Here is a 19,433-nt window from a genome sequence, read left to right as displayed (position 1 = left end):
CTCAGCCCGCCGCCAGGCGCCGGCAGCCGGGGCGAAGCGGCAGGCGGGCAGGCGCGGAGCCGCGGCTCATGCCGGCGCCGCGCAGCGCCGAGCCCCTGGGCGGAGGCGGGGGCTCCGGCCGCGGCTGCCGGCAGTAGGGGTGGGGGGGGAGAGCCCGGGGCTGGGCGGGCAGTGTCCCTGGCGTGCTCGGGGGCTGGTGCTGCCGAGAGGTTTCCCCCTCGCGCCACCTCCCCCCGGCAGGACTCGCTGCGGTGCTATAGGAGTGTGGGGGCTCGGCCACTGAGCTGAGCCCAGCGGTAGCTCCGGTGGAGGGGCGCGGGTTAGCGAGGCTCCGACCCGGGGGAAAAAAACGAAAGGAACTCGGCAGGCCAGAGGGTAACGTGCTGCTGAAAGTGGGGTTTTGGGGAAGGGGGATTTGCCCCGTTATTTTGGCTGCAAGCTCCACCTGAATGGGTTCACGTTAGAACACTACCTGGTGGCAGTGATCACTCAAGCTCCAGTGAGAAAATTATTCATCCCATAGCCAAGGCACAGGTGTCTCGGCAAGTGCTCGTCCAGGAGCCGAAGGTGCTTCACTCTGCCCAGAACTTTTGTTTCACTTTTAACAGGCTGTTGCTGATGGCCTTGAGCCAGTAGTTTATAGACCAGTCCTACAGCACGGGACCCGAGGGTGGTCTTCTGTACCAGCACTCAGGCTTCGGTAAGATCACAGAAAACATACTTAATGGGATCTTAGTTGGCATTATAATACTTCCTACCATGCATATATTTGTTTTCTCTGGGTTACAATTGATGTTCTTTCTTTTCTCCAGGTGGAACAACAAACTTGCGAACAGAGAAGAAAAGAGTCCCAGAAAATGGGCTTAAAATTACCGAATACCCTTCATATAGCAAATTATGCACTTCCTCTTCATGGCGATGGCAGCAAAATCAGCACAGTGTTTCCTCTGTCCTGGGACCCTGCACCACGCTTGTCTGAATGCTCCCACCTCAAACTGGCTGCCCCAGCATTTTATGGAAGCTATCCTCATTCTGACTGCAGTCTGTAAGTCCCCACTACGCTCTCAGGTGGCTCTGTCTTGAAAATGATGAAGTGCTTCCAAAGAATTATAGCATTGTTGTTGTACTGTTATTTTGAAGTGTCCTCAGTGTCAGGATATCCTGACTCGGAACAAAGGGGTTAAGAACAAAGAAAACAAATAATGATACACAGTACAGTAGCACAACATTAACACGTTCATACAGTGATGTATGGTGTCAAAATTGATTTTTTTTTTCCTCATTTATATAGTTTCTTGTGGGATTTTAGGTTTTTCATATTGGCAGATGTTGTGCAATTGCTTTTTAAAGCAATATTGTTTCTGCTAGAGAGGGATAAACTGAAATACAAATGTAGAAGGTGACAGCCTACTACTGAGTGAATTACGCCTTAAGCCAAAACTGCTCTATTTTGGCTTTGATGTACAAGAAGTTCCATTGACTTTATTTTTCAGCTACAGTTTTTCATCTTTGCTCACATCTGCACTTCCTGCTCCCAGCTGCAACAGAGATCAGAAATGATAGAACACCACGAAAGAAAGGCCATCCTGGTAGCATTTCCAGCTTGACTGCATACAACAAATACCAGGAATCTTGGAAGAGAATGTATTTGCAGATGCCCAGCCCCGTGTTCAGATGGATATCTGAACACTTAGGTGCTTAACCACCAGAACTCCTGATAGTAGCAGTAAGCAATCTTCTGAGTTTTCTAAATCGATAACGTTGTTTTATATCATTAAAGCTGTGAAAATTTAATGCCAACAGTAGTTGCGTCACTTGGGTAGGTACCTGCCTTGTGGATACATTCAGGCAGTGAGAAGTGAAGCATTTGTTCAGTTGTACTTTATGGTTTACAGTTCTACAGGTGCAAAGCAAGAAGCCAGTCAGAAACCAAAGGGACAATATAGACTTGTTGCATAGTTTTGTCCTTTCAAGAAACCATGTAATAAATAGGTTGCCCAGAGAGCTGGTGGACACCCCATCCCTGGAAACACTCAAGTTCAGGCTGGAGGGGCTCTGAGCATCCTGATCTATCAGTAGCTGTCGCTGTTCATTGCAGGGGAGTTGGACCAGATGGCTTTTAAGGGTCCCTTCCAACTCAATCAAATCTATGATTTGTGATTTTAAATGTAACCAGAAGTATATATATTTTTCCTGTGAATGTCAAATAATTTCAAATAAAATAAATTGCTCTAGATTACTTGCAGTTTCTTCCTGCTTTCTGGTCTGTTTAAGGATATTTTATCTGTGGGTAAAAGAAATGAATTGTGTAAAAAATGTTTCTGACATTAATGGGTCTAACTGTAAGTTAATACATCTGATTCTTACTGAACTTGTTCTTTGAAATTGTACTAGGTTGAGTGATTACTTATCTTTAACTCATCTGAGGTTTTTGCTGTGATTGATTGACTTTCCTTTTCTCTCTTTTGTCATAATGGAACCAGATAAGCACTGCTCACAAGAAAGCCTGGGAGGTTGGGACACGGTTTAATGATGTGGTGATGGTGGTTTGATGGTTGGACCAGTTGATGTTAGAAGTCTTTTCCAATCTAAATGATTCTATGATTCTATAGTCTATATTATGAAGTTTTCAGCCTCAAAAATCAACTGTAGCATCATCTTGAAGACTTTCCAGAGATAAAATCTTCGTCTTTTTTAAGTTCTGGACTTTTCTGACTTGAGTTGTGCAGTGATGGTTCACACAACTTGAAGATGTGACCTCAATATAACACTTCTCATCACATTTGAGGAAAACCATCAGTAATAAAACGTAACATACTCCTACACAGAAATGCACCCAGCCCTTTGTGACAGTTTTTAAAGTAGGTCTTGAGCAAACTCACCTCATCTAAAACTTCTCTTTGGCCTTCTCGACTCCAACCACATTGGAAGGGAATCTTTGCATAGAGATAGAATCTTTGCATGAGACTCCAAATCACAGAAGCACAAGTGATGACAACAGAAATATGAATGTACTGGCTCTGGCCCTTGTCCATACCGAGCAGCAGTGTAAGGGACAGGAAAGTGGAATTGGAGTTGGGTCTGGAAACCTAACAAGGCAGTATGTATCACAGGTAGACCTGAGAACTGGAAAAGACTTGCAGAAAGGAATATTGTGGCTGGAGAAAAGAGAAGGGAGTAAGATGACAGATTAATAGCTAGTGTTGCATAATTGGTGTGTCTTAAAAAGTTTTACTTGTTTGCTTATTCACTCCAAAGTTATGTACCAAGAGCAGCAGCAGCAGAGTTGCAGGCCAGATGGTAGAGGAAGTGTATCTTTCCAGCCCGCTGAAGCCTGCAGGGCCATCATTAACCCAGTGCTCTGGTTTTCATTGCAAATCCCTTTCTTCCCTTTTCTTTTCCTTTCTTCAAAGAAAAAGAAGGGAGGGGAAAAGAGGAAGGAAAAAAAAGAAGAAACGAAAAGCCATGGTTTAAACTGGCAATAACACCATCCTTTTGGCTTTGAGCTATCCCACCCTGTGCCAAATACAGTCTCCAACAGCTCTCCCACAACAAATCAGGCCAAATACACAAAAGCTGTAGAAAAAGAATGGTGAAGAAAGATCCTTGATTCTCTCCCTAGCCCCCCAGCCTTTTCCTTTTGCTTCTCTCCCCAAGCTTCATTCCCCAGCAGCGACATCCTCCTGTCTGTAATGATGTACTGTAAATGATGCTGGAACCTCCAGTCTGCAGCTTTGTTGACAGCTGCCTTAGAGTGCAGGCATCTGTGCCTTTATGTATTGAGGGAGCAATGTAAAGGAAAAGTTACATTCCATTATTCCTGGCACTTCTGAGAGCCAATATTTCAAAAAATGGCACAAATTGTTAGCACAGCAAATTAATCACAAGTAGAAATTGTCTATTCCATCAGTTAACCCATCCCACTGCACTGTGTCACAACTTACAGTTAGGCTTTTCCAAGAAGATACCTGAAAAAAATAGTGATATTATCTGTTTATACAGTACATTATTTAAAATTTTTCAAAACTGATTAGCAAACATTAAGTAAGTGGTCCAAATATTAGGCACCAGTTTCAAAGACCGTAAGATAATGATTTTTAGAAAGTACAAAAAATGAGTGTTTAGATGGCACTCATTAGCAGAATCATCTTAAATTAATAATCACTTATGAAAACTACGCCTTTGCCTCTGTCCTTGGGGTTGTAGATTCATAGACAGACAATAGGAAAGGCATTTGCCTAGGGTCAGAACCGAGTGGTGATAACATCAATGGCATAAACTTATAGAAGGCTGGATGCTGCTGTTATACATCAAGAAGAAAATGTGCTGCATAGTTGTGGGGCAGCATAGAAGGAGCACTGGAGAACACAATAATGTGAACAACTAATGTTTAGAAAGGACAAGGAACTGCTGGAGAGACATGGAGAGTACGACAGAAGAAATATAAGCAGCAGGCAGAGGTGTGCAGAGCTTACAACCTCCTGCTTTAAAGATGACCTGTTCCTCCACTGCTTTAACAATCTTAGTATAATTTTCTTATTCATTACCGCACATTTGTCTTATTTCAGATATCAATTTTTTTCTTATTAATGAGAACAGTGACTCTTAGCTAGCAACTGTCTCATTAAATAATTTTGTATTTCTCTGGGGACAATTACTATGTCTTAGCTCTAGACTGCACATACTAAATTCTTCAAGCTCTGCATCATAATTTTTCCCCCAACCCTGACATTGTTTTTAATTTAATATGTTTATTACCAATTCTTAATTTATTTTTATCATTCTTTTAATGTGTACTCAAGGTACATACTAGGAGATTTTTTTTACCTGCTACCATCCTGTGGTACCATGCCGGTATTAAGAGTAGAGAGATGAATTTCTAAAGGAAAGGTAGGATGCACTATTTGTTACTACCTGAGCTGCACACAGCAACACTCCTTGAGAATTTCACCTACTGGGAAATGTTAAAGACAGATAATAGGTTTACAGTAATGCTCTGGTTATTGTGGATACTTCAAAAAACTCCTTTGGAAAAGGTTCTGGAAATGGAAATACGTGGATTGCTTGATTTCTGTAGGGCAAGGAGTGAGTTCTTTTTTTATTCTTAGCACATACGAGATAACACATTTTTATGATTAACAATTTGTACTACTAACTAAGCAAAAATGTTTGTGGTAAAGGAATAAACAGAAGTCCATAACTAATTGGAAACAGTGAGATTGTGTAATTTTCCCATTGCCTGCTCTGGAGAATTAAAAGTTCAGTTTCAAAGCTCCCACATCCTATGGGGCTTTATGGGAAATGACAGACATAAGAGATAATAAAGACAGCTCACCTTAATAAACAATGATAACAAAACAATAAAAATAAGATGCTGATCTCTCATTTTTTGCTGAAGGAGGATTAGGGAAGTTGCCACCACTATGATGTCTAACTTTACTGACTGATGTATCTGACTAATTCCTTTATTTTATGTCCTCCCTGAATTCTTACATTTAAGCCTGAGTTAAGGTCAAGCCAAGAGATTTCCTCAAGGAAAGCTCTTGCTCAGTAATCACTGCAACTGTTTTGTGTTGGATGTTTAATAATCAGTGATGGTACTGGAGTGGGAGGTTAAGAATGCTACAGCTAATTGAAAATGTAGGCAGAGAATAATAACGTATTACATAGGATAATGGAAAGGCTAGTTGTCTTTCTAATAACCTTGTGACAGTAACAACTGCATCATCCGTCAGCATTATTTTTTGGTGAATACGTAAAGAAGACTCAGTAGAGAAAGAAAATAATCAGATGAAATATGCGTATCTGACGTACATTACTGGTATTACGTAATTGAGCATTCTCAATGAATTCCAAAGGGTTACTGCATCTTTAAAGCTGAGGATGTGCGTACATGTTCTCTCAACTGGGACATAAGTACCTAGAAATTACAGCAACAATTTGAAAGAATGCTTTTAGCACATCTTTTCCTTTCAGCTTTTCCATGCTTGCATCTTGCATGACAGTGGTGTGTGCAGTTTGCTGAAGGGATGGACAAGAGATACAGGGAAGTCGTGGGAAAGGTCTAACCGATGCACAAATGTACTGCTGAATAAACAAGCTCCCTCTGACCTAGATCCTTACAACTGCAAAATCAGGCCATATTTACTAGTAACCAAGTTCATAGAGTTTCCTACAAATGCATCTCTGTAAATGTAGCTCCAGTGGAATTAGCAACAGTGGACTTCTGGTGTCACCCCTGTTCTTGCACTTTATGATTGTGCTGTCAAACAGCATTGATAGTCACAAAAACATGTTGGTTCTTTTCCTGCATTAGAGATTCTACTCCAAATGTAATCTTGATGCTACAGAAAGAAAAGTCTGAGTAGGTAGTCTAGGAGAAAATTCTATCTATAACTCGTTAAAGGCATCCAATGGGTTGCCGATGGAAGGGACATTTTCTGGAAAAACTGAATTATTGGTTATAATATATGCTGCTCTCAATAATGTAGTTCCAGCTGCGGTGCACCTTCCAAGATATCCTGACCATATGTAAACCCATGTGTTTCCTAAGATATCTGTTAGGATTTTTTATTTTTTACTTTAACTAGCCGTTCAATACTTCCAAGCCTTATTTTTCTAAGGCCTGCAATATCATACATGAAGTCAATTACAAGGCATACCAGTTACTACATCTCCCAGTTTTAAGACATTTTGGTTGTTCAGTCTAGCTTTTCTTCTACTGACAGAGAGCCCATAGCAACAACAACAACAAACTTTTCAGTCACCTCTGGGAGAAGAGAGGGCTAAACATGAGAGTGATTGCTCCCACACTCATTTTCAGCCACTTGCTGTTGTGCTCTGAAGATGCTTAATTCAGAAACCAAGATCAGATTCTTAGAATGATAGGTGATATTTTGTCTCTGTAAGTACAGACTTGGCAAAATGTCACCTTTTTTGAAGCCTGCGAGGTACTGACCGTACTCAGAGCAATTGACTAAAAGATTGCTGTGTGCCTCTTTTAGCTAAGGAAAGTGCTCAAGGGAGCCAGGGACAACTCTGCTCTCCAGTTCTGTATTCACTTTCTGTGTAGCTCTATTCAGAAACCTCAGCATTTTGAAAAGTGGAGATGTTACAGAGTCTTTGTTCCTGTGTCCTAAGGTTAGAGCAAAAAAAGTCTAAATGATGGTGTAGTTCATCTTCTTGCTAATATTGGCTTTTTCTTAATGGAATACTCGACATAGATCAAACAAGTGAAATGGTTTCTGTTATTTTTATCAGGATCTTCTTATGCACTTCAATGAAACCCATTACATAGATTTGCTGTTATTTTAAAGTATAATAACAATGTTCAAGTAATACCAGATGAAACTGGTTTCAACCACCATTAACTTTGGCTTTTCAGAAAGGGAAAGAAATCCTCTGGTATTTCCAGCCTCCGTTGGAACGTTGGCACAGGAAAGAATTTACTGGGGCTAGCATGCAAGGAAGTGATGTAACTTTTACCAGATTGTGTGACTATGTGGAAAAAAAATCAAACATCAGTTGGACTATTACTCTACTAAACCACCAATTTCCTATGCCAGCAAACTGGAAAATGAACTGCATCTCCTTCGCTGACATTTGCCATCTGCATCAGCTGCTTTCTTAAACGCTAATTCTCAGGATTCCAACTATGCCATCACATGTGCTTGTACAACTCCAAGAGGAAATACTTATTTAAGTCTCATTTTTGCATGAACATATACTTCCTTTTCTAGTCACAGAGCAAACAGAAGTGCATGCTCATCTAGGGCTGCTGGTTCCTTAACATTTTCTTTTTACAAAGTTCCGTAGTGCAGAATACAATTGCTAGCATAATAAAAACAGCGTTAGCAGTAGCAATCTGGAAAACAGAATTTGTTTTATGAAAAAGCCAGACTTTGGTTTTATTTTTAAGAAATTAGAAGTTAAAACCAAATGTCCGTCAAGCAGAATTTAAAAAATTGCAATAAATTACTTCGGAGAAGGTTTATTTTTTATTTATTTTTTTTTCTTTTGACATAGCTAGTATTCTGTAGAGATAACTTTAAAACATTGCATTAGATCCTATAACCTGATATTTGAGTAACATTTAACCTGGTATTTGAATAACATTTGAAAAAACATTTTAGAATATTAAGGACTAAATAAATTAACAAAACAATAGTGAAGTAAAATTACCAGAAAAGGTCAGAATGTGGTGCTGGTTGTTTTAACAAAATGAGAAGCAACTTCCCCTCACTGAAAGAAATGTTAATAGAAATACATTTTTCATAAGTAAAAAAAAAAAAAAAGAACAGTCTTTTGTGTTGCTAAATTATTCCACTGAAAAGTTTTCTGCTAACTTTAGCAATCTATTAAACATTTCTATCTGAAAGTACATGCAAGTAAGGGTGAGCACTGGACAATGTGAATGCAGGGATGAGCATGTATGTGGGCACAAAGATCGGCGGTGTGTAGGAATGTTGTACATAGCACAGAAGAGACAGGATGATCTGATAACATCTATGTAGTGCTTTGAAATACTTTTGAAACAACAGTAGCAAAAAATACCCCAAACCAAACAGCCTTAACAGGTTCATATTTAATGTCTTTTCCTGCAGACTCGTGACCAATGCATTGGGACGTACCACAGTACAAGGAACTGGTAGATGTTTCTCTGTTGACCCAAATGTAAACTATGGAGAGAGAAATGGTTCAGGATGAAATATAAGAGAACCATATAGTTTCAGCAATTTGCAGGTATCTACCACAGTTATTCTTATTTCATGAAAAAGACAAAGGAGCAGAAATTAATTAAGTAGGTGATAGCAGGTCCAGATAAGATAAAAAAAATGCTAACTTACTAAATTATGTATTTAAGGCTTAAAGGCAAGTATAAGGTTTTTTTGTTTTGTTTTGTTTTTGTTTGTTTGTTTTCCAGATATACAACAGTTTCAGGTTATTTTTATAATTTCCCCAAATTTAACTATCCTAATTACTTTTTTTTTTTCCTTTATTACTGAAAGACAATATACCTTAGTATGTATGTGACAGTGCAAATCAGTTTGGATTAGAATAGTTTGGTAATAGATGGCTGTGTGGCCAGAGTCTTGTTTTACTAGATGTTTTAAAAACATGTCCTAAATCTTATTCAGCGCTTAGTGTAAGAAAAAGGGAAATTTTTCCAACACTAAACTTAGATACCCAGCTTGGCCAATGACTTGAATTGAAAATGAGATGGTCACCAAGGGCACAATGCAAAATACCAAATTATTCTTCCCCTCTGAATCACTGTATCTCAGAGCCTATATCTTCCCTTTGGCCCTAATAGGACTCATAGGAAAAGAGCTGGATAATCAAACCAGACAAGTTTTGTGCTGGTATTTGGGTAGGCTACTTGCACCCTAAATTACAGTGATGCATATTGGACTAGCACCTGGGGCAAAGTAAATGCACTAAATTATAACACTTGCTCTTCAGCAAAATTGTTTAGTAGATTTTGTCACATCTTTGGCAGAAATTCAAACAACAGAACTTTCATTCTTTTTTTGTTTTGAGGTTTTTGTTTTTTGTTTTGAGGTTCAAAGTGCTTCATTGCTCTCTAAATAAATAAATATTGGTATCAGCTGAGCTTCTCGACTTTTGCAGAAGTGGAAGGATGAGAATAGTCCTGAAAGTGCTACCCTTCAGTAGTTTCCAAGGAAGAGAATCTCATGAGAAAATCCTGATGTTAGGTTTTCCGTCTCACTTCAAAATCCTAAGATAAACTGCCAAAACTGTTCAGAATTTTAAATACTTATTTGAATAAAATGGACTCACCAGAGCTTAAACATGTCAGCAAAATTGCTTGAAAAGTATAAATTCTACATATTCAGACTTTAAAGATCTGGAAAACAGCAGTGATAATGTCTGTATGAATATTCATAAGTTAAGAGAATGAAAGAGTCTTGTTTTCAGCAGTTGTCACAATATCTACTTTTATTTATGGTGTTTCATTTTATTAATGGCATTCACTCCCTTTCTCTCTCCTTTGGACAGTCTCTATGGGGAAGTAAAGGACAATGAACTGTGCTTTTGTAATGGTCTTACATCTCTACAGATGTCAGAACAAGAGCATCCAAAATATCTGCCATGCATTACAGACACCCGTAGTAAGTAGTTTGCTTCTTTTCTGAGCAGACATGAATTTAACTCCCTACTCTATCACACGTTACTTTGTGTGATCCTAAGAAATTCCTTTATCTGTATCTAAGCTACCTAAACTCAGGAGATCCTCCTGGCTCCGTGGCTGGCCATGTGAGACAACTCAGTGCTGCAATGAGATCTGAAGCCTGCTTCTTCTCGCTTGTCCCTGATTTCTCTGGGATGAAGGCCAGAGATGTAAGCTGCAAAATAACCATGCTACACTGGATAATATTGGTTGATTAGGAAACCAGAACTAGTGGCTTTTAGCCTCCTATAATTGCCACATTGGAAAATGATACCTTTTTTTTTATGGCCTGTATGGACTGATATGTTACTTTACCTTAGCGGAAGAAAGCAAATATAAATATGCTAGGAATAACAAACCTTTACATAGTATAGTAGCAGATGCATTTTTAAGGATCTGGCCTCAAACAGTTTTTCTGGACTGTGAAGATTTATAGCAATCTTCTCACCCTTAGAGTTCAAGTGTAACTGGCAAGGAAGGTTGTAAATACAACAAATGCCTGTTGAAATGTAGCAATGCTAGCCAGCTTCTAAATGATGGTGTTTTTTTCAGGGAACTGAGTAGCAGTTTGTCACCTTGCCGTGCCTGTGAGTCATGCCATGTAGCAGTGGCAGCTCTGCATGACCTCTGGATGTTCTGTATCCCCAGCTGACCTCCTTGCCTGTCATTTTGCAGGATATGTGAGCAGGCTTCTCCTGGGCCAGGTGAGCACAAAAATTGGACACTTGCAACCACCACCAAAGCCCACAGCAGCAAGCGCAATGTTCAAGAGCTGTTAGGGATGCCCAGGTATCTCAGTCCCCTTGCTACTGACAAGTCTCCAGCATCTATAGTTGCTCTTATTCTGAAGAAGTATTTTAAAGACTTTTTTTCCTTCTGCACTTGAACATGTTTTTTTCTTTTATGATTTTGTGTAGTTTTGTCAACAGCATCTGGCCTAGTAGGTGAGGGAACTGTTACACATTAAGGTAATAGCTACAAACTCTGGTGTCCATGCATGGCTGAGGAGTGACCGTTACTAAAAAGGGATGGATACAGAGGCTAGATTTATCCATGTAACTGGACTGTATTATGAGGGAAATTTTAAAATAACACAGTGGCAAAAGTAATATTTTGTTCAGAAGGGTAGGCTAAAGACCAATTCTAAGAATCATCTTTAATAGTCACAAGCAATGAAGGTGCAGTGTACTATTTGGGACATGGCTCATCTATTTCACCTTTTATTTCAGCCCCTAATGCAACTGATAGATCAACTGAAGAGTTAGGGACAGCAGCCACAGCCTACACCTGCAGCTCAGCTCGTGTCAGACAAAGACAGGTCCGTCTGGAGGCTGAGATGCTCTGGCAGCCAGACCTGCTCAAATTGCTCACGCTGTCAGAAATTGCCCCACATGGCCTATCACCAGCACTGCGTGCTACAGCACTGAAGTCACCTGCAATAGATCTTTTCCTTTCCAGCTTACTACTAAAAAAATGCTGCTGACGCTGAGGCAAGCCCATTTGCTCTGTGTGCTGAGCGGAGGGGGTGAGGATCTCTGAGAGAAGGTAATGCTTGAACTCTTTTCAACATGAACTAATCAGTATGAAGATCTACAGAATAACAAGGTAGGGAGACAGAAATACCTGTGTGTGACCATTCTGCTCCAGCTGCATTTGTCCTTGGGTAGGAAGAAGATCTTCCAAACCCATCTAAAAGTAATGACTGGTATTGCCCTGGGCAATACTAATATCCGAAAAATTGTCATCCTTAATACCAAATTTCCACCTTACAGAATATATTTGTTTCATTTTCTTGTTAAATTTTGCTCAGAGTTTACACGGAACTCCTCCAGCTGTGCTACATTAAAAAGCATTTAAATGTATTAAATCCCTTTTCATTACGAATCAAGAGATTTTAAAATGTAGAAGCATTTGACTTTCCTAGAACACTGACAATTTGGGTGTCCTGATTCCAGGCAATCCAGTTTGAAGCAATCAAAATTAACTGATTTTCAGGAATTAATGAGTAAGTGTTGTTTGACTAAAAAGGATATCTTCTCAAGACTTTGCACATTGGTATCATAAAATCATAGCCCGAGGTTTTAAGTTATCCTGGAAATGGCATGATATCTAAGTAAAATGCATCATCATTCCTTACAGAGCCAAATTTCATTAAATGTGTAGTATCATGTTTCTTGGCGGGATTAATTCCTCCCACATCATGCAATATTATCAGCATTCAAATAACATTTCTAATTTAATGATTTTTCTTTATCAAACTTTGCAAAATGTCTTTTACATGCAGATAGTATCTTCCATTCACTCAGCACTTCCCTACGAACACTGCATGTTTTCCAGGAAACATCCAGCCCTACTGTTGCTCATGTATGTACAGTGTGTGTGTATATGTACACTAATAGAAAGACAAGGCAAACGCACTCACTCCCATATGTACAGATGTAGGACATGGAGAATTAAGGGAAGCAACAGAAAACCTCCTTTACTGCTCTGGCTGAACTACTTGAGCTCATTTTTAAAAGCTAAGGTTGGACACCAGTTGCAATCAAGTATTTTAAAATTCCTTTTCCCCCTGTGAATAGAACCTGCTGTTCTTAAATATGGCTACTCAGTGGAACAGCATCAGAATATTTAGAAAGGACAAGTAAAAAGTATCTTGGATGTCTGATTCTTCATACACTAGTCCTCTCGAATTCCTAATGCCCTCTTCATTATTCTCATTCCTATTCCTCCTCATAGAAGATGAAACTCTTGAGTTAGTTGTACTTTGCACCAACAGAACAAACATAAATGGTTCACTGATTCATATGAGGAATTTATGTTGCTATGATATGAACTGAAAAGAGCTCTCAGAATGCTCATGTCCTTCTGTTGGCTGACAGAACATCTTGGCTACAAGCTTTCTTACAAGGGACGTATCAAGGAACAAAAGAAATAAGGAGAAAGCACACTGCTCCCCTCAGGATGCTGTGTCATTAGTAAACACAATTTACCACTGTCACCTTGTGCAGTATATTCTTTGCTTAGAGCCGAGACCCCTCATTTGTATTTTTTTACTTCACAAATATATTCTGACACCTTTTTATTACTTACTTCCTGCTGCTTTAAAAATCCTTTTGCCTTATTTCCTTCTCCTAGATAAAATTCCTTCTTATGCAATAATATGCTTGAGAGAATGCAATCAACAGCTTCGCAAGTAGGAGATTTTTATCACTAATTTTAATAACTTCTTTCTAAATGTATTTAATATGTTGATCTATGCACAAAAAACAAAAACAAACAAACAAAAAAACCCAAAACATGAAAATATGCTGGATCTTATGTATAAAACATTACTAAACAACCCTAGAACCATACCAGTGTTGATACTAAATGAGTCATGATATCATGAGTCTTGAGGCAAAGCTCAATATCAGTATCATAAAAACTTTTTTCCAGCTTCACTCACCAAAAACAATCTAGAACTTCCAGCAGTTCTGTGTTTCCGTATGCAGTCAACCAAAAAAGAGCTTAGAAACCTTAACAGCTATTCCATAATGACAGGCCAACAAAATATCTCCGAAGAATTCTGGTTGATTTTTTTTCTATACGAGCCTAAGAAATTACACTGAATCTCATTTATATGTCCCCAGTTTCGAGGGACAACTGATGACAGAAACAGTAGTTACAGGAAAGGCAACCTCAAAGAGCCTGAGTTCCACATCAGTAACGAACTGTTACTGATGGACCAAGAAGATAAGGCTACCTTTACGGAAAAACGGGAAAGAGTCTAAAAACAGATATTCCTTTCAACAATGGGAAAATATCTGGAGAAAAGCCAAAGCCTCATTTATTTGTGTAGCCATTAAGGAAGAACATATTATACGCTAAGCATTTGAACAAGAAAATGAACAACCAAGCTGTTCAAACAATATTCTAGCTTTAAAGGTAGTATATAGCATTTATGTTAAGATTTTGTAATGCTTACATGGATGGTTTGCGGATGTTTATAATGAGAAACACAAAAGTGTGTGTTAGCGTATGACAGAGCAAGCACAGCAGGGAATTAGACTTCCTATCACACGATTCAGCAAAGAATTGAATGAGAAGATGTATCAATTTTCTGGTGCCAAGAGATGTGAGGGAGAAGGGTGTTGGGATTTGCAGCTGGCTCGAGCCTGAGGAATTACTTTGTTCGGTGTAACTTAGTGAGCTTTCATCTGTTTGTTCCCTAGGGGCAGGAGCTAGAACCTGTTGTGATCTGATAGTCCTTTGCTTCCTGGAAGCAGAAGATAGTCCTTCTGATGACCAATTGCCTCAACACGCTGGGCCGGCTGAGCCAGCTATGTCCTAAAATCTCCTGGGTCAGCCAATGCATGGAGTGATTAAAACTTCCATTACAGTCCCTAGGGGCAGATGAGGACTACTGGGAATCAGCTCTAATACAATATCAGCATAGGGACAGCAATGCAGCTGGGCAGCACAAACAGGAGTGAGAGGGAGGTGAGGACAGGAGAGGCAGATTCCCTGGGTCTTGTGAGGTTTCTAGCATTTGGGCAGCCCAGGGCCTGCTGAAGTTGGCAAATTAAGGCACAGTTATCAATTGGCCTCACTTGAATGTCAGCCAGAGTTGTTATTATACTTGTAGGATGAAGTAGGCAGATGTGTAGGCAGAACTTGATGGCCCACACATCAAGTATTTACTAGAGCTACTCTACCTCTGCATCGGCTGGAGGAAGTACATGTTCCTCACTTCTGTCACTTAATAACTTCCCAGACTTCTGTATTAGGAGAGTGTAAGTTTTACTTTGCCATAGCAATGAAATTCCAGGAATACCAAGTCTGTAATATAACAATAATCACCAAGCCAGGAAATCACAGCTTTGTTTAAGCAAGATCTGGTTAGGTCACATCTCATAAAGGTAAATGAATAGGAAGGATGAAAGTGGATTCAGCAGAGAATGATTATCTTTGACCACATATAATCACCAGATGGCTTTGTGCCTTTAAATCTGGGTTAATTATGGTTTTCTCCAACAATATCCAATTACATGACGAATAACCTTGGCGTCTAAGGCAGGAACCTCTGATATGTGTCATTTCTTACCTCAAGAAGACTGTTTATCTGAGTTAACAGAGCCAGCTACTGAAAAGCCAGCCTACTATTGTTGCATTCTCATTCAGAGCACACTGTCTTCCAAAACATCTGAGCAGACCTCACAGTCTGACGGCCGGGAGTACTTTGACATACTCTACCAGAGGGAACTCCTGGGGGGAATAAGCTGACTGCATTCACTGCACTTCTTCCTTTATAGCATATGATAAAGTAGCTGCGGAATGCAGGGTCAAGTTCTCCTCTGAGAGACAAAGCAGAAGATACGTATAGGAAGTCTCAGTGCATATTTCTGATTTGCACTGATTTAATTCCAAGTTCTTCCTAATACTATTTGCAAAGTAGTGAAGGCTGAAATGTCTTGTACTGGGAAAAAAAGTCTTCTATATGCTGGGTTCAGTCACTCTCAAATACAGTGAAATGTTACATTTCTGATTAGTCCTAGATCTCATCAGTAATAAAGACTGAAAATTGTTATTAAAACAGCAGATGTTATCATTAAAATGTTTGATAAGAATGGACTAGAAGATAACGTGAATGAAGTCTGTCCAGTAACATTTTGTACTGTGATAGAGCAGTTTTTGTAGTGGAAGAACAAGGCATGAATTTCAGGAAAGAAATTTTCAGGATATTCTTCAACAGAAAGAGTAATTCACTATACTATGCATTTAGTTATCTAGCTATATAATGTGCAAATTATAATGGGATTTGCATTTAATATGGTTTAAATTTTGGGTTATTGCATTAAAAACATCTACAACTAGAAATAAAAGTGATCTTTCCAGCCATTTGAGTAATGATTAATAACACTTTTACTAATAATTAAAGACTGTTGATGATCTGAAGCAGTCTACAGCTGCTGTGCATACTTATTGCAAATGAGACTTATCTGTTTCTTACTAAATGTAAGAACATGACAAAGGCCATCAAAACATTAAGGACTAGATCAGAAAAATGTTCCTAAAAAGAGATTTAGGAATTCCTGATAGGGTTTTGTGCTTAAACCCAAGGGTAAGACCCCGAAAACTCTCACTTAGCTTTGATTTGACATTGAGAATGCTTCAGCATTGTGCCTGCTACAAATTGCTTGTTTGCTTGCACACTTTTAGTCAGAAAAACCAGTAGATGTCTGAAAAATAGGAACGTGAGCATATCTCCGAAACTACTGCTGCTCTTGTATTTGCATCCTACTTGCATCAGACAGGAAACATTCATTCACCTGCTAGAGTCTCCTTATGTTCAGTCCAGTCTGGCTGGTGTATGCCAGGTACAAGGTGCAGCTCATCACTGACTCCAGTGTTGACCAGGAAAAATACAACCAGAAAAAAAGAGGCGCCTTGTCTTCATAAAAATAAGTGCCTTTTCTTAATAAAGTAATAAAACTCCATGGAATTTGCAAAGCAGTCTGGCATTTTCATTAGTTATCCATGAAACAAGGGGGGACCAGATTCAATTTCATTGTCTGTCTGAGGGAGTACTCCTCTTCCACAACTTGTACTTCCCAGCAGAGTGCCTTACCTGCAGCAGTAGGTGAGTTGAGCAGGAAATCCCTGTCTGCTCCCTGCTGATGTTTTTGCTGACTTTGTGGCATTGAGCAAAAAGGAATTCATAGTTTGTGGCAAATGTGCGTGCAAGAGCACAATGGCTTTTTAGCATCATGGTTATTATGCAGGAAAGCAGGGATTTTGTGCAAGCTTCACAGACTGCTCTTGCTTTTGTTACACAATGTTATGGATACTCCTGGTTTGCATACCACAGTGTAGAAATGCTTCTTCAGTAACGTGGGATTTTAATTGAGACAGATTTTGCTGTAATTTTTAAACTTACTTTATTTTTGTCTTTTAAACTCACTCTTAAAATTTTATTTAGAATGGCCTGGGTTGAAAAGGACCACAGCGATCATCTGGTTTCAACCTCCCTGCTATGTGCACTGGACCAGGCTGCCCAGAGCCACATCCAGCCTGGATGTGACTCATTGCAACTGCTATGCGTGTTAAATAACACCTACAGTAAAATAACCCGTGGGTTACTTTTGTCCAGTGAACTAACTCAGCGGTGTACAAAAATAACCACGAATTTATCAATGCCACCAGAGGAAAAAAAAAAAAAATTCAAAAAACTGTTTTTGCAAAGTGCATGATTGCTTCAATTAGATATTTAAAATTTAGATTTCTGAAAGTGTTTTGATTTTTCTTTTCCTACCTCTTACACGATGCCTCTCCAAATTTGAAATCAGTAATTTGGCTTCAAATATTTTGTTTACTTGTTTTACTGGGCTGCATTTTTAAAATAATTACTTGAAACCAACCGACCAATCCTGAAAGTTACCATTTATTATTTATTTTTTAAAATTTAAACTAGATTTACAGTGATGCAGGAGTGAACAGGGACTGTTTGTCATTAGTTTGTTCATATGCTTTCCATAATTGGCTGATCAGCTATATCCTGATGCTTTCCAAGCCCTACCAGGAGTAGAGTGACGGTTTCAATGCTTAATAACTATAGAAGACAGTGAAGAAGAACCTGCCAATTCCTTATTCCAATGTTTCTAGTTTATGTAATAGGTATATATTTGGGTTCACCCTTTGAATTAACTTCTCCTTCTTCAGAGTCAGAGACAAATTTATGTGATATTTACCCTAGGAGAAATTATGAATATCTTGCCACAAAGTCTTGCACACATCTGCCAACATTTTAGTGTAGCTTTATGAAGATGGGAGAAAATGGAGACAGATGCAGTGATTTTGATGGCCTGGCTTTGGCAAAGCTTATGAAAAGCAAACACATTTTTAATTATAATTAAAAGGTAACTGGCAAGTACTTGGGCAGCAGCACTCTCACAGGAATGTGGGAGAAGGTGCCTCATTGACCAATCTGCAAAGGTAGGAAGGACGACTAAAGCCCTCCTTCATTCTTGCCTTTTACCCAATTGAATCTGATTTAGAATGATGTCGCTACGCATTGCACCAACAACTGAAGAGAATAAAAGACCAAGTTACTTATTTTACAATTGAAGTAGTCCTCTTTAAGGATACCATAGTAGTTTATCTCACAAAATGTATGCCACAGCATCATCAGTGAGCACAGGATGTTAAGAGCACAGTTTCATATATTGTCTAGCAACCAGCTCCTGTGCCAGCAGGACACTCACAAGCTACACAATAGCACAGATCTAGCACTGATGTGGGCACTTTGTACACCAACTTCATAATTACTATTACAACATCCCTGCATGTGTTAACCCAACTCCATTTTACTTAATGTCAGGGAAGTTATTGCCACAAAGCTAGGTCACTGCGCTTATGTGCAAATGACTTATCAAGAAAGAAACATGGTAGAAAACTGAGGCTTGGGCTACAAAATAATTTTGTCAGGTTTTTTTGTTTTGTTTTGTTTTTGTTTTAATTCTGCAGGGATTATTTCTATTTGTTAGAGCAAATTAGTGATCATTTTTTTCCCAAAACAAAATTGCAGTTTTCACCTTGTAAAAATGTGACTCAGATGCCAGAGGAATTCCTCAGGTGAGCTTCAGTGCATCAATCTCATTATCCTGTTTTCCTATGTGACTGACATGATTCAGCCGAACTGTGCCTGCTGTGAGGTGGTACTAAGGACTTCTGTCATGTGCTAGAGTAATTTACATGAAGACAGATGCACACAGACTTCCAGTGACCACATCTGAAAAATGCCCGAGCACTCTTCTAAGTCTAAACCTTGTTACTGGCCAAAGGTTTTCCACTAGAAGTTAGTGTGTGTATGAACCAAATTTTCATTTTTTTTTTTTTTACTGAAAAGTGAATACACAATTAAATTTCAACAAGACAACTTTTGTCATCTGTTTCTGAAGATACACTTCCTCCAGCCAGCTGGGACATGTTATCTTGAGCAGGCAAGCTTTTGAGTAGAAGAGAAGTGGGCACGGGGGCAGAAGAAATAATGACAGGAACTGAATCATTGTCCCTGCCTATGTGGACCTGTAATTCTTGGGTAATGCTCGACTGAGGAAGCAGAATGTGCCCATGATATGAGATCCACAACACATCTCATTACTCTTCAGACAGCTTCAGCAAGAATATAAAAAACAGATGGGCGAAGGTGCAAGCAGTTTTGTAATTCCTACAGATGATCTTTCCATGTTGAGGGAGAAGCTTT

At 39.2% G+C, this 19,433-nt stretch overlaps 1 protein-coding gene and 1 long non-coding RNA gene across 3 annotated transcripts in view; one reads left to right on the top strand and one right to left on the bottom strand.

The window, feature by feature from the left end:
• Window positions 1-19,433, bottom strand: part of PDE7B (phosphodiesterase 7B) — a 164,659-nt gene that overhangs the window by 81,974 nt on the left and 63,252 nt on the right. The gene's annotated exons all lie outside the window — the stretch shown is intronic.
• On the top strand, window positions 216-2,064 carry LOC122160241. 2 transcript variants are annotated; one of them, XR_006168761.1, is made up of 4 exons: window positions 216-375; window positions 609-700; window positions 813-1,045; window positions 1,494-2,064. It is a non-coding gene; the product is annotated as an uncharacterized LOC122160241 (long non-coding RNA). The 2 variants fall into 2 exon arrangements; XR_006168760.1 differs by lacking the exon at window positions 216-375 and having other exon boundaries at window positions 388-700.

This window comes from Centrocercus urophasianus, unplaced genomic scaffold (genome assembly GCF_019232065.1).
Source record: "Centrocercus urophasianus isolate 14NV4802_14NV808 unplaced genomic scaffold, USGS_Curo_1.0 seq_10, whole genome shotgun sequence".
NCBI lineage: Eukaryota > Metazoa > Chordata > Aves > Galliformes > Phasianidae > Centrocercus > Centrocercus urophasianus.
This window is presented reverse-complemented; position numbering and strand designations above follow the sequence as displayed.